This window comes from Oncorhynchus nerka, linkage group LG14 (assembly GCF_034236695.1).
Source record: "Oncorhynchus nerka isolate Pitt River linkage group LG14, Oner_Uvic_2.0, whole genome shotgun sequence".
Classification (NCBI taxonomy): domain Eukaryota; kingdom Metazoa; phylum Chordata; class Actinopteri; order Salmoniformes; family Salmonidae; genus Oncorhynchus; species Oncorhynchus nerka.
The window spans coordinates 59294264-59309471 of record NC_088409.1 but is presented as its reverse complement, the minus strand read 5'-3'; positions in this window follow the sequence as shown (position 1 = coordinate 59309471).

Sequence of the window (15208 nt, the reverse complement as noted above, 5' to 3'; positions counted from 1 at the left end):
TCAATGATCCAACTTTCAACTCAATAATGTATTGCACTGTAATGTAAGTTTTAAAACGGCAAAAGTGGCTCTCTGCCCCATGGGAAAATGTGTATAATTGCAGGACATTTGCTTTAAAACAGCAAAATGTTCTTTCTGTCCCATGGCAAATGTGTAAAATTGCAGGAAAATACCTTGGAAACTGCTAAATGTTATCTCCGATGCGAAGAGGGGGGGCATTAAAAATGTTATTATCCAGGCCCCGAGACTTGGTTAGTCCGACAATGCACTGCAGAAGTTATAGTAAAACTCCTACTTTAATGCACTCTAAAGTCAGAGTTGTGCTCTGATTTTAAGGGGGACGTTGATTTATTTGCTATCTTTGTTTAGTGTGTCAACCAGGACAGGGGAGGCACACACACACACACACATGCACTTGCACGCACATGAGCACACACACACACACACAAACACACACACACACACACACACACACACACACACACACACACACACACACACACACACACACACACACACACACACACACACACATGCCTCTGTATGCCTCTCTGACATAATGTGTAGGCTGTCAAGATTGTGAAGGGTGCAGTGTAACGAGACAATGACTCAGCAAGAAACAACGTGCATTGTGGGAAGGATGCACTTTAAGATTAAGTTCACCGTGACGTCAACTGCGTGATCCCGCAATCTCTACATCTGGGTTACCCCAGATTTATAGGTTATGTATTTTGGAAGTTTTCGATATACAGCATAAGCGTGAACCAGTGGTGTAAAGTACTTAAGTAAAATCACTTGAAAGTACTACTTAAGTAGTTTTTTGGGGTATCTGTATGTTACTTCACTATTTGTATTTTTGGCAACTTTTACTTTTACTTCACTACATTCCTAAAGGAAATGATGTACTTTTTTTCTCCATACATTTTCCCTGATACCCAAAATTACATTTTGAATGTTTAGCAGTACAATAAAATGGTCTATTTCACACACTTATCAAAAGAACATCCCTGGTCATCCCTACAGCCTCTTATATGGTGGACTCACTAAACACATGTTTCGTTTGTAAATTATGTCTGAATGTTGGAGCGTGCCCATGGCTATCTGTAAAAAAAATAAAAAATAAAAAATAATAATGCTGTCCTGTTTGCTTAATATAAGGACTTTGAAATTATTTATACTTTTACTTTTGATACTTAAGTATATTTGATCAATTACATTTACTTTTGATACTTAAGTACATTTAAAATCAAATAATTTTGGACTTCAACTCAAGTAGTATTTTACTGGGTGACTTTCACTTTTACTTGAGTCATTTTCTATTAAGGTATCATTACTTTTACTCAAGTATGGTGTGAACCCAAAAAGGGGAAGACGTTATTCATTCAGACTTTTCCCCCTCTTCTGCATTGCATTGGAATAGTATCGTGAGGAGTACTCAGGAGGGCCTGACCGCTCTCGGGAAATATAGAATGTGCTCTTCGTTGTATTTGAACCCAGTTTACCGTTGTGAGACTGTTTCGACAGGTGATGTGTGATATATAACCACTTCATCTATAAACAGTGGTGAGAGTTGGAGGTTATACTAGACCAAGATGTTTGCCAAGCAAATAATAGCACAAACAATAAAGACATTATGATTACCATCACCATTAATGATAGCGGGTTCAATCAGAGAGTACACACATGCACTGTTGAAAGTGTAATTGTTTGGGTTTATCAGTATGATTTCCACCCCTTGTCATGGTGTCTTAATTAGAATAAACAGGAAAGCAATCCAGTCAGTGTTTGGTCTCCAATAATGTCAACAACAATGTGAGATCTGAAACTGAAGAGGGTAGAAGCAGGTATTGTAACATAAATGAAACGCCCATTCACTGTTTACTGCAAGTGGGCTAAATCAGGGTCACACAGAGTGTTTCTTGGTCGTCTTAAACAAAACTACATTGAAACAAAAGTAAACATACACTTCAGGCACATGGTTATGGGTAGAAGCAGGTTTGATTTGATTTGATATGATATGGGCTTAACAAAAAGTTGGACACCTCTACCAAGTCAGATACAGAGTTGAAATGTATTCAATTTTGAGTTTGCATTCCAATATTCCACTTTATATATATCCCAGAAGACTGAAATATAACAAAACTGTTTGACACAGGAACACCGGATTTGCAGCCTTTTTAAAATGTTATTATTAATTGTGAAAAATATTAATGACAATCCACCCATGAGGCCACTAGGTCATTTGACTGCAGGAAAGGGCTACGATCCATGAACTCAGCTCTGTAGATTATGTAAACCTCCATATTCAGACATAATGATTAATTGCGCCGTAAATTACATTACAGCTCACTACTGATCCACGGACAGTTCATTTTCCTAGGCCGAATCAAAAACTGCAATGTAGTGGTTATGACCTGACACTGGGAAAAGGTCTGTAACAACAGTTAATGTAATAACAGTAGTCCATTTAATAACTCTAATATCTTTTCTCTAATAAAATTGGTGAAAATAGCGGGCTCCTGACTGATTCTGCTAGTGTGTCCGTTTTTTTTCTTCCTTCACTGATCTGAACTTTTTCCGTACGTAATGTTTTCGCCATTGTTTCCTATGACCGAATAGAGCTTCTGGACATCAGAAAACCGATCACTAACCTCTTTTGGATGAAGATTTCTACTTCAACGAGTCGGCGGAGCTAGACATACTGCTCACCCCAGACAAGGCCCTAATCCCGACGCTCGGAATAGAAAGAGACGGTGATATAGAGGCCACCCTGATGAAACTACGGTGGTGAGTAAATAAACCTCCTCTACCCTCTGTTCTAATGGCGAATATACAATCACCCGGAGAACAAACTTGACAACCTCAGTTTGAGACTATCCTGTCAACGGGACCTGAAGAGCTGTAATGTCTTACGCTTCTCTGAGTCGTGGCTGAACAAGGACATGGATTATATACATCTAGCTGGTTTTTCTATGCGTTGGCAGGACCGACGGGCAGCATCGAGTAAGCTCGAAGGGGTGGTGTGTGTCTCTTTGTTAACACCAGCTGGTGCGCAATCCCTAATGTCAAGGAAGTCTTAAGGTTCTGCTCGCCTGAGTTAGAATACCTCATGATAAGCTGTAGACCATACTATTTACCAAAGAAAGTTTTTTAATCTATATTTTTTTGTAACTGTCTATTTACCACCACTAACCGATGCTGGTACTAAGACCGCACTCAACAAGCTGTATAGGGCTATAAGCAAAGAAGAAAATGCTCATCCAAAGGCTGCGTTCCTAGTGGCCGGTGATTTAAATGCAAAAAACTGAAATCTGTTTTACCTAATTTGCCGTGCACGACTCCAACACCATCGATCATGATCACCGACGACGATGAGAGAGCCTATAGGGAGGAGGTCAGAGACCTGGCAGTGTGGTGCACGGACAACAACTTCTCCCTCAACATCAGGAAGACAAAGTTGCTGTTCGTGGACTATAGGAAACGGAGAGCCGAGCACGGCCCCATTCACATTGACAAAGCTGTAGTGGACCCAGTCGAGGGCTTCAAGTTCCTCGGTGTCCACACTACTAAGGATCTATCGTGGTTCAAACACACCAACACAGTCGTGAAGAGTGCACGACAACACCTCTTCCCCATCAGGAGGCTGAAAAGATCTGTCATGGGCCATCAGTTCCTAAAAAAGTTATATAGCTGCATTATTGAGAGCATCTTGACTGCCTGCATCACCGCTTGGTATAGCAACTGTTGGTATCTGACCGCAAGGCACTACAGAATTTAATGCATATGGTCCAGTACATTGTCAAAGACTCAAACCACCCAATTCATAGACTGTTCTCTATGCTGCCGCATGGCAAGCAGCACGGCAAGCAGCACCGATGCACCAAATCTGGAACCAACAGGACCCTAAACAGCTTCTACCCACAAGCCATAAGACTGCTAAACAGTGAGTCCTTGTGTATCTATTATTACTTGTATTATTATGTGTTTTACTTTTCTAGTACTTCTCTATTTCCTCTCTCTCTGCGTTGTTGGGAAGGGCCTGTAAGTAATCATTTCACTGCTAGTCCACCCCTGTTGTTTATGAAGCATTTGACAAATAAAATGTGGGTAGCCTAGTGGTTAGAGCGTTGGACTAGTAACCGAAAGGTTGCAAGTTCGAATCCCCAAGCTGACAAGGTACAAATCTGTCGTTCTGCCCCTGAACAGGCAGTTAACCCACTGCCCTCATTGAAAATAATGACTTTGTTCTTAACTGACTTGCCTAGTAAAATAAAATAAAATGTTAAAAAATGTAATAACTTGCCGCTTAAAGGGTCAATCAGCAGTTGAAACAATCACAAAGCTCACTGCACACCCCTTTTTTGGTAAAAAAAAACACCTCAGGGATGGGGCTAAAGAAATGTAACCTCGCTCAAAGGCATAGACAGAGCTATAGATGCAAGGACTGATCATCCATAATATTCAAATGATAGTTTTAACCATGTTTTGAGGCTATACAGTGTTTGTTTACATTTATTTTGTTTACAAAAATTGGGTTATTACATTAACCGGTATGTAATCACTTTTGGGATGAATAATGTAATAACTTTAACCGATCATACAGTATAATAGCATAACAAAATCAATGTTTTTATGTAATAACTCCCTCAATTTGATGCACATGCCACCCCCCACAGCCAATTATAACACAAACAAACTCATGCACATTATACAGGAATACTCATACATAGAGACACTCACAAGCACACTTTGAAATGCACACACATGCATAGTCATAGACACACACACACACACACACCAAAGTAACACATTGAAATGTATACACACACACATACACACCCGGGAAACATTGGCAATCGTAATAATAACACCTTTGTGAAACCATTCATGAATACGGAATGTGATTTCCAAAATAAAAGTCGCAATAGAACACAACTTTACTTAGGCCGGGATTCAATCTGATAACGTGATAAAATGTTAAATGATTATAGTTATAACTTTTTCTGACTATAATTACGTTATCCAGTGGTTATTTCATGTAGGGCAATTGGTGTCATTTTAAAATGTGTTAAATTCCTCCAGATATTTCTACTATAAAATGACTTGTAATACTTTAATGAAAACAGGACTTTTATTTCAAAGATTACATATGATTGATGTATTCTCTTGATACTCCCCATCCCGGGTCCGGGAGCGTAATCATCAACTGACACTAATTAGCATAACGCAACGGACATAAATATTACTAGAAAATATTCCTATTCATGAAATCACAAGTGAAATATATTGAAACACAGCTTAGCCTTTTGTTAATCACCCTGTCATCTCAGATTTTGAAAATATGCTTTACAGCCAAAGCAAGACAAGCATTTGTGTAAGTTTATCGATAGCCTAGCATAGCATTATGACTAGCTAGCAGCAGGCAACCTGGTCACGAAAATCAGAAAATCAATCAAATTAAATCGGTTACCTTTGATGAGCTTTGGATGTTTTCACTCATGAGACTCCCAGTTAGATAGCAAATGTTCCTTTTTCCCAAAAATATTATTTTTGTAGGCGAAATAGCTCCGTTTGTTCTTCACGTTTGGCTGAGAAATCGACCGGAAATTGCGGTCACTACAACGCAGAAAACTATTCCAAATTAGCTCCATAATATCGACAGAAACATGGCAAACGTTGTTTATAATCAGTCCTCAAGGTGTTTTTCAAATATCTATTCGATAATATATCAACCAGGACTGGGTAAGAGAGGTAAGAGAGAAACAATGGCCGCATTTGTCCTTTACGCACAAAACACTCTGAGAGACTTCAGCTGACCACTTGATGCAATGTTGACGTTCAGGCTCATTTTTCAAAATAAAATCCTGAAACTATGGATTGTGACACTAGACACATTAAGGAAGCCATAGAAAAAGGAATCTGGTTGATATCTCATTCACTGCTCAATAGGGATGCATAGGAACGCAGAGCTTTCTAAATAAGAGTCCCTTCCTGATTTTTCTCAGGCTTTCGCCTGCAATATCAGTTCTGTTATACTCACAGACAATATTTTTTACAATTTTGGAAACTTTAGAGTGCTTTCTATCCTAAGCTGTCAATTATATGCATATTCTAGCATCTTGTCCTGACAAAATAGCCGTTTACTTTGGGGAAATTATTTTTCCAAAAATGAAAATACTGCCCCCTAGATTCAAGAGGTTTTAACGTGGAATGAAGGTTATTATGAATGATACTGCAACATTCATTAATGACTTCATAAAGGTGTTATGCATTATGTTTACCCCTTTTGGTATTGCAAAAACACAGATACTGAGTAGTGAACTACAGTTGAAGTCGGAAGTTTACATACACTTAGGTTTCTAGTCATTAAAACTCTTTTTCAACCACTCCACAAATGTCTTGTTAACAAACTATAGTTTTGGCAAGTCGGTTAGGACGTCTACTTTATGCATGACACAAGTCATTTTTACAACAATTGTTTACAGACAGATTATTTAATTTATAATTCACTGTATCACAATTCCAGTGGGTCAGAAGTTTACATACACTAAGTTGACTGTGCCTTTAAACAGCTTGCAAAATTCCAGAAAATTATGTCATGGCTTTAGAAGCTTCTGATTACAAATTACATCATTTGAGTCAATTGGAGGTGTACCTGTGGATGTATTTCAAGGCCTACCTTCAAATGCAGTGCCTATTTGCTTGACATCATGGGAAAATCAAAAGAAATCAGCCAAGACCCCAGAAAAAAAGTATAAGTATAAACACTAAAGGACCACCCAGGACCACCCACCACTCAGGAAGGAGGCGCATTCGGTCTTCTAGAGATGAACGTACTTTGGTGCCAAAAGTGCAAATCAATCCCAGAACAACCAGGCAAGTCAGTTAAGAACAAATTCTTATTTTCAATGACGGCCTGGGAACAGTGGGTTAACTGCCTGTTCAGGGGCAGAACGACAGATTTGTACCTTGTCAGCTCGGGGGTTTGAACTCGCAACCTTCCGGTTGCTAGTCCACCGCTCTAACCACTAGGCTACCCTGCCACCCCGACCTTGTGAAGATGCTGGAGGAAACAGGTACAAAAGTATCTATATCCACAGTAAAACGAGTCCTATATCGACATAACCTGAAAGGCAGCTCAGCAAGGAAGAAGCCACTGCTCCAAAACCGCCATAAAAATCTAGACTACGGTTTGCAACTGCACATGGGGACAAAGATCGTACTTTTTGGAGAAATGTCTTCTGGTCTGATGAAACAAAAATAGAACTGTTTGGCCATAGTGACCATCGTTATGCTTGGAGGAAAAAGGGGGAGGCTTGCAAACCGAAGAACACCATCCCAACCGTGAAGCACGGGGGTGGCAGCATCATGTTGTGGGGGTGCTTTGCTGCAGGAGGGACTGGTGCACTTCATAAACTAGATGGCATCATGAGGAAAGAAAATTATGTGGATATATTGAAGCAACATCTTAAGACATCAGTCAGGAAGTTAAAGCTTGGTTGCAAATGGGTCTTCCAAATGGACAATGACCCCAAGCATACTTCCAAAGTTATGGCAAAATGGCTTAGGACAACAACGTCAAGGTATTGGACTGGCCATCACAAAGCCCTGTCTTCAATCCTATAGAAAATGTGTGGGCAGAACTGAAAAAGTGTGTCTGAGCAAGGAGGCCTACAAACCTGATTCAGTTACACCAGCTATGTCAGGAGGAATTGGCCAAATTTCACCCAACTTATTGTGGGAAGCTTGTGGAAGGCTACCCAAAACATTTGACCGAAGTTAAACAATTTAAAGGCAATGCTACCAAATACTAATTGAGTGTATGTAAACTTCTGACCCACTGGGAATGTGATGAAAGAAATAACAGCTGAAATAAATAATTCCCTCTACTATTAATTTGACATTTCATATTCTTAAAATAAAGTGTTGATCCTAACTGACCTAAAACAGGCAATTTTTACTTGGATTATATGTCAGGAATTGTGAAAAACGGAGTTTAAATGTATTTATCTGTATGTAAACTTCTGACTTCAACTGTACATGTAGTTTAACTAGTAATTTAACTACATTTTGCAATAGCTTGGTGGTAGTTGAACTATATTCTGGTCTTGGTAGTGTTTTCAGTAGTTAATAACTTTTTTGTCATTTGGCAGTTTAGCTAATTACTGGAACTACACTACTTTTTTAACAAAATACATTTTAAATGGACGAAGTAGGCAAGAATGTATTTTCTTTTTCGGGTGTCAGACCTGCTTAATTCTCACCTGAATTTGTTTTTGTATTTAATAGGATACATTACACATTCTGTTAAGATCTGAGTACAGAGTGACACATTCTGTTAAGATCTGAGTACAATGACACATTCTGTTAAGATCTGAGTACAATGACACATTCTGTTAAGATCTGAGTACTATGACACATTCTGTTAAGATCTGAGTACAATGACACATTGTGTTACGATCTGAGTACAGAGTGACACATTCTGTTAAGATCTGAGTACAATGACGCATTCTGTTAAGATCTGAGTACTATGACACATTCTGTTAAGATCTGAGTACCGTGACACATTCTGTTAAGATCTGAGTACAGAGTGACATTCTGTTAAGATCTGAGTACAATGACACATTCTGTTAAGATCTGAGTACAATGACACATTCTGTTAAGATCTGAGTACAGTGACACATTCTGTTGAGATCTGAGTACAGTGACACATTCTGTTGAGATCTGAGTATAGTGACACATTCTGTTAAGATCTGAGTACAGCGTGACCTACTCTTGCAATTTCAGATTTAGATATGACAATTTTTCACAAAGTAGTTTGTATGTAGTGAACTACTTTTTCAAAGTAACCTTAGTTAAATAAACTATATTTTTCTTAACAGTAGCTTTAGTGTAACATAACTTCCAGTGTGAAGTAATTGGTAGCTTGGTAAACTATATTTTCAGCACTGCCCCCACAAACAGACTCAACATGTATTACAAACACACGCATTCATACACACTAACCGGAACACATAGGCATGTTACAAAATAACACACATACATACATTTTATTTCAAAATAAAAGTATATTGTATAATCATTGCTATGCAGACGACACACAATTAATCTTCTCCTTTCCCCCTTCTGATGACCAGGTGGCGAATCGCATCTCTGCATGTCTGGCAGACATATCAGTGTGGATGACGGATCACCACCTCAAGCTGAACCTCGGCAAGACGGAGCTGCTCTTCCTCCCGGGGAAGGACTGCCCGTTCCATGATCTCGCCATCACGGTTGACAACTCCATTGTGTCCTCCTCCCAGAGCGCTAAGAACCTTGGTGTGATCCTGGACAACACCCTGTCGTTCTCAACTAACATCAAGGCGGTGGTCCGTTCTTGTAGGTTCATGCTCTACAACATCCGCAGAGTACGACCCTGCCTCACACAGGAAGCAGCGCAGGTCCTAATCCAGGCACTTGTCATCTCCCGTCTGGATTACTGCAACTCGCTGTTGGCTGGGCTCCCTGCCTGTGCCATTAAACCCTACAACTCATCCAGAACGCCGCAGCCCGTCTGGTGTTCAACCTTCCCAAGTTCTCTCACGTCACCCCGCTCCTCCGCTCTCTCCACTGGCTTCCAGTTGAAGCTCGCATCCGCTACAAGACCATGGTGCTTGCCTACGGAGCTGTGAGGGGAACGGCACCTCAGTACCTCCAGGCTCTGATCAGGCCCTACACCCAAACAAGGGCACTGCGTTCATCCACCTCTGGCCTGCTCGCCTCCCTACCACTGAGGAAGTACAGTTCCCGCGCAGCCCAGTCAAAACTGTTCGCTGCTCTGGCCCCCCAATGGTGGAACAAACTCCCTCACGACGCCAGGACAGCGGAGTCAATCACCACCTTCCGGAGACACCTGAAACCCCACCTCTTTCAGGAATACCTAGGATAGGATAAAGTAATCCTTCTCACCCCCTCCCCCCTTAAAAGATTTAGATGCACTATTGTAAAGTGGCTGTTCCACTGGATGTCTTAAGGTGAACGCACCAATTTGTAAGTCGCTCTGGATAAGAGCGTCTGCTAAATGACTTAAATGTAAATGTAAATGTAAATAATGGAGACATGTCTTTTTGTTGTCAACGTACCCAACCCTATGACACACCAAACACAGAACAGGCTTGGAGCAGAACGGGGTCAGCATTGCCCTTATAGCAGTTTAGGGTCAAAGTGTCTTTACTCATGGTCACAAAGGCAGTAGGAAATAGCCCCTGAAATGTGATGTGGGTGTGGTTAAACTTGTCTGAGACCTAAAGATTTGTGTAAGCTCCCTGTCTACGCTTAAGCTTAGCTTGGCCTGCAGGAACAGCCAAAATAAAGGGAACATTAGGGATCTGGTGGCTCTGTTATGGTATTGGGTGAATTTTCTTGGCATGGTTTAGGTCCACTCAATCCCATAGAGGCAATGTAAACACCAATAAATATACAGGCATTCTGAGTGATCACCTTCTACCTATGGTGAAGCATTTCTATCCTGATGGGAGTGGTCTCTTCCAAGATGACAATGCCCCCATCCACAGGGCAAGAGTGGTCACTGAATGGTTTGATGAGCTTGCAAACGATGTAAACCATATTCCCATCTCAGTCACCAGATCTCAACCCAAATGAACACTTATGGGAGATTCTGAAGCTGCGCCTGAGACAGCGTTTTCCACCACCATCAACCAAACACCAAATTATGGAATTCCTGGTGGAAGAATGGTATCGCACCCCTCCAATAGAGTTCCAGACACTTGTATAATTTCTGCGGAGGTGCATTGAAGCTGTTCTGGCTGCACCCTAATAAGACACTTTATGTTGTGGTTTCCTTTATTTTGGCAGTTACCTGTAGGTTAAAAACCAGTTTGTCCCATTGGTGCGGTGACCTGGATAGGTATCTGTGAGGAGGTGAAATGGGTGGTGGAGTGTCACATAGGTGGTTCTGTAAGCCACGCTTGTGTGTTCAGAAACCTTTTCTGATACCTAAAGAGGTTAAAGTGGCAGGACAGTAACTGGATGGTTGCCGGTTTTAATCCCATTGTTGTCAGGGAAATATCTGGCTGGTGTGAGCCAGACAGTTGCTGGTGTTATCGACTTAGTTCAAACCTGGGTGACCTATAACCTTGCTGAACTATGGGGCACATGTAGCCTAGATGGTGGAGGGGCAGGCCAACAACCGGAGAGTTGCTGGTATCTAATCCTAGATGCTATATCCTGTTGTTGTGCCCTCGAGCAAGGCACAACCACAAAACGGTTCCAAGGTGTAATGTTCTTCTTTATTTCAGGGGAGCTAACACAAGTCTTCAGGTCTCACACAAGGTTACTTAACATGCAAGTTTGGTTCCCCAAACTACCAAAACCACCTCTGTTACATTTCTAGACCCATCTGGGAAAAGACTAGATTCTATCCAAGGTCTCTATAACCCAGTCTACCACAAGGTCTCAAAGCAAGGTTACTCATCATGTAATCTACCGTAGCATGCGTAGAAAGGAGCCTGAGCGGAGTTCCCATCATTTTCCAGGCGAAACGGAAGTTAGGTTGAAAATACTGTATCCCTGAAAACGAGATGTTACAACACTTCCTGTTGTGTGTATGGTGTGTCAGGGGTTAGGTACTGCAAAAAGGGGTTAGGTACTGCAAAAATGACAAGATCCAGTTGAACAGAAATTGGGACGGTGACATCTGCAGCGTTTTGCTTTGAATGCGATCTTCACGACAACAGTGCCTTTAAAAGCTACATAACCGAAAAGAAGGAGATCGGTTTGAATCCGGGTCTAAGTAAAGATGTTTTATGTCTTTATGTATGAGTATTCCTGTATGATGTGCATGAGTTTGTTTGTGTTGTAATTGTCAGTCAGTGGTGGCGTGTGCATCAAATTGAGGGGAGTTGAACATAAAAACGTAGGTTTTGGTATGTTATTACATGATTGGTTGAAGTTATTAAATTATTAATACAAAAAGTTGTTACTTACCGGTTCATGTAATAACTACCAGTTAATGTAGTAACTTATTACATTTAGCGGAAAAGGTGAACCGTTCAACATTTTATTACGTTAACCGGCAAGTTATTACATTAACCGGTTTTATTTAATCAAATTTTTTAAAACACGATTACATTTAGAAAAGTTCTTACATCGACCGGTGTTATTACACTGACCAGTGTTACAAGGTCCTAGACCAGCACTCTGAAACACCTTTCTCTTTTCCACACACACATGTCTCTTCCTGCAAAGCTTTTGTGCTACTGTATATGAATCTCTTTCACAGTGTGTGAGAGAAGAAATGTTTCAGCAGACCCATTCCCTTCTGTAAATTCTCTATTTTCTTTATAGCCCTTTCCAACGACCTCTTCAGGCTGCTGGAAAGCCTTCTCCTCTCCACCACTATTGACGGTGCCTGTAAAGCAGTGATGGTCTGGAATGTTTGCCGTTGATTGTTGAGCACTAGGTCAGTCACCTGTCTGATGGATGTGTTCTTTTGACAGCTGAAAACTCCCAAAAGAACACAAGGTGAATACTCCCTCAAAACCTGGCCCGAGAGAGCTAAGAGGGAGAGTTTGGACGAGGATACACTGGGAGGTGACATGGTGGAGGGTGAAGGATGGGGATTCCACGGCTCTCCGTAGACAATGGCAGCAAGCTTTTCTCCCAATTTGTCATGCACATTATTGACAGGCCAACGTTTGGAAATGTGGGTTACTCCCGCTCTCCATTGACGGTTGGGACCAAGGCACCTTGTCATTTTCTTATGGACTTGAATCACATTACCAAAACAATGAAAGAGTTCAAAGCCTAACATTTAACAGTACTGGCAATATTTTCACTTCTAAATAGAAGCTTGAAATCACAAAGGAAGCACGTCCTTAACTAAAGTAGCCTATCGAAGTAACTGCAATCTGCTAACAGGGTTTAACAAAATACTAATCAACACGGTTTGTTGTGTATCAAAAAAGGATGAGTCAAACATTTCAATCCGTTTTTTAAAATGTTTCCTATGTCAGGGGTTGGCTGCTAGCAGACTTGCAATGTTGTTGTCCAAAATGAACTGATAAGGGCCTTTATATTTTTTTCAGTCCCCACACTGGCTGCTGCGCCAACTGATAAGACTGTCGCATACCACCTGTATTAATGATTGGTCAAGACCGCCTTTTACTCCAGCAGTTACCAGAGAACACGTCGGATTAGAAAAACAGTTGAACCCCTCTGTAAAATCGTAATATTTGAACAACTACAAACAAAACAACTTAAATAGAACTCAACAATCACGAACAGCAACACCTGTCTTTCCTTCTGTTCTTTCAGACGATCCAACCAAACCCAACATCAAAAGGAGTTCAACCCAAACCCCTCAGAGTAGCTGCACTGGAGCCATAGCCTTATGTCTAAAAGAGATATTTTAACAGGACAGCGCACTCCAGCTCACAGTTACTCAGTCAGTATTTGTTTGAAATGTAAAATTCCCACCTAATTATTTGGCCTCCCTCTCATGTTTCACTTGCTAACCTATGTATCATCCATCCTCCCTCTTCAGATTACCCTATTTGTCGTATTTCATTGGAAAGGGGTTCCAGGCAGGACCGGCTCACTTCTACACCATGTTCCCTGTGTCTCAGTTTCGCCCCCGGTCCTGGCATTTGCACCAGGCGCTGACCCAGGGGCCGTCAGTCTGTGGTGGATAAAATAAAGTCCTAGTTAATGAGTAGCCCGTGGCGCTGTGGCCTGCTGCTACAGGTGTAGGGGCCAAGGACAGCGACAGATAAGGCCAGCCCAGCAGAAATGGCCAGGGAGAAGAGGGAGGGGACCAACTGCAAAGGAGCTTGTGTTGGTGACATTGGAAGCCACCTATTGGAAGGTATAGCTTTTATCCTAATCATCCAACCATGTGATTCCTTATTCCATCTAGAGCTAATAGTTATTATCCCTGACTGTTGAGATATACTGTATTATAAGGGCCAGCGTGTGTGAGGTATCCATTACTACAGAGGTCTGTGACCTCTGAACTCTCACCCAGTTGGTCCAATTCAGTCTACTTCCTGTTATTTCCTCATTTTTAAAGTACACTATATAATATAATCACTGTGAATTTACACAACAACAAAAAGTGAACAACTGTCAATTCTCGGGTTGGCAAAACACAGAATCCCAAAACTCTCAAAAAGCATTGCTGGCGTAGGTGTTATTATAAAGCTTTATGCAACAGAAACAGGCACTTCACACTAAACCCTTGTAAGTCAAAAGGGTATCCTTTGTAATTTTCTATAAAGATGCTTACGCAAACACCTTTTGTCCAGAAAAATAACTGCCGGAAAGCTTGGAGCAACATCTATTGGGGCTTTGCATTAATTTGGATCGATATTTCAGATAATCCTCTTTCCCCACCTCTTCCCGCTCACCGTCCTTGTTCGACCAGATTGGCTAATGCGTTACCTTGGATTTCTGCCCCATCCCACTCACCCCTTTCTCCTCCCCTACCTCTCTCACCCCACCAGCTCCCAGTCACTCTACTCATCCCGTCCATCCCTCCCATCCTCCTCTCTGACCCCCACACCCCCATACCTTAGTCCATTATCTGCCAGCCTTCACCCGGGTGAACAAACTGTTCTATGATCCGCTCTCGTTACCCTCTCCCTTATACACGTCTCCAGGTCACCAGGTCCAAAAAAGAGAGGGCCAACAGAAAGTTAACCCTTTCCAGTGCAGGCTGCCAACCAGGTTATCTCTAGGGCCAAAGACTACTGTCCTCTTAGAGATAGATTGCTCTACCCTATTCTCAAGCATAGGAATTTAACTTTGTTCTGGACTTTTGGATGTCACTTTGACTATAACTGGCAATTGACAGTTATAAAACATTAGTGTTGGGTTGCTGAAAAACTGGTACCTATATATCCAAAATAAAGGATGAAAATAATATTGAATATAATTTACGCTGCAGTTGTGCAAGTTTTCATCCAAGAGCATCATTGTTATGGCCAGAGCATAAGACTAGGTGGGCCCAGAGCTTGTGTTTGAATAGGCGTGCCACCCAGTTTCACACTCTACCAAGCTACAGGATTAGATCTGCACCGTTTCTGCTCCAAATCCTTACAGCTTACAGCGTGCAAAGGGCTTTCTCAAGATCCGGGTAGCAGTAAATGTGTGTGTGTGTGTGTGTGTGTGTGTGTGTGTGTGTGTGTGTGTGTGTGTGTGTGTGTGT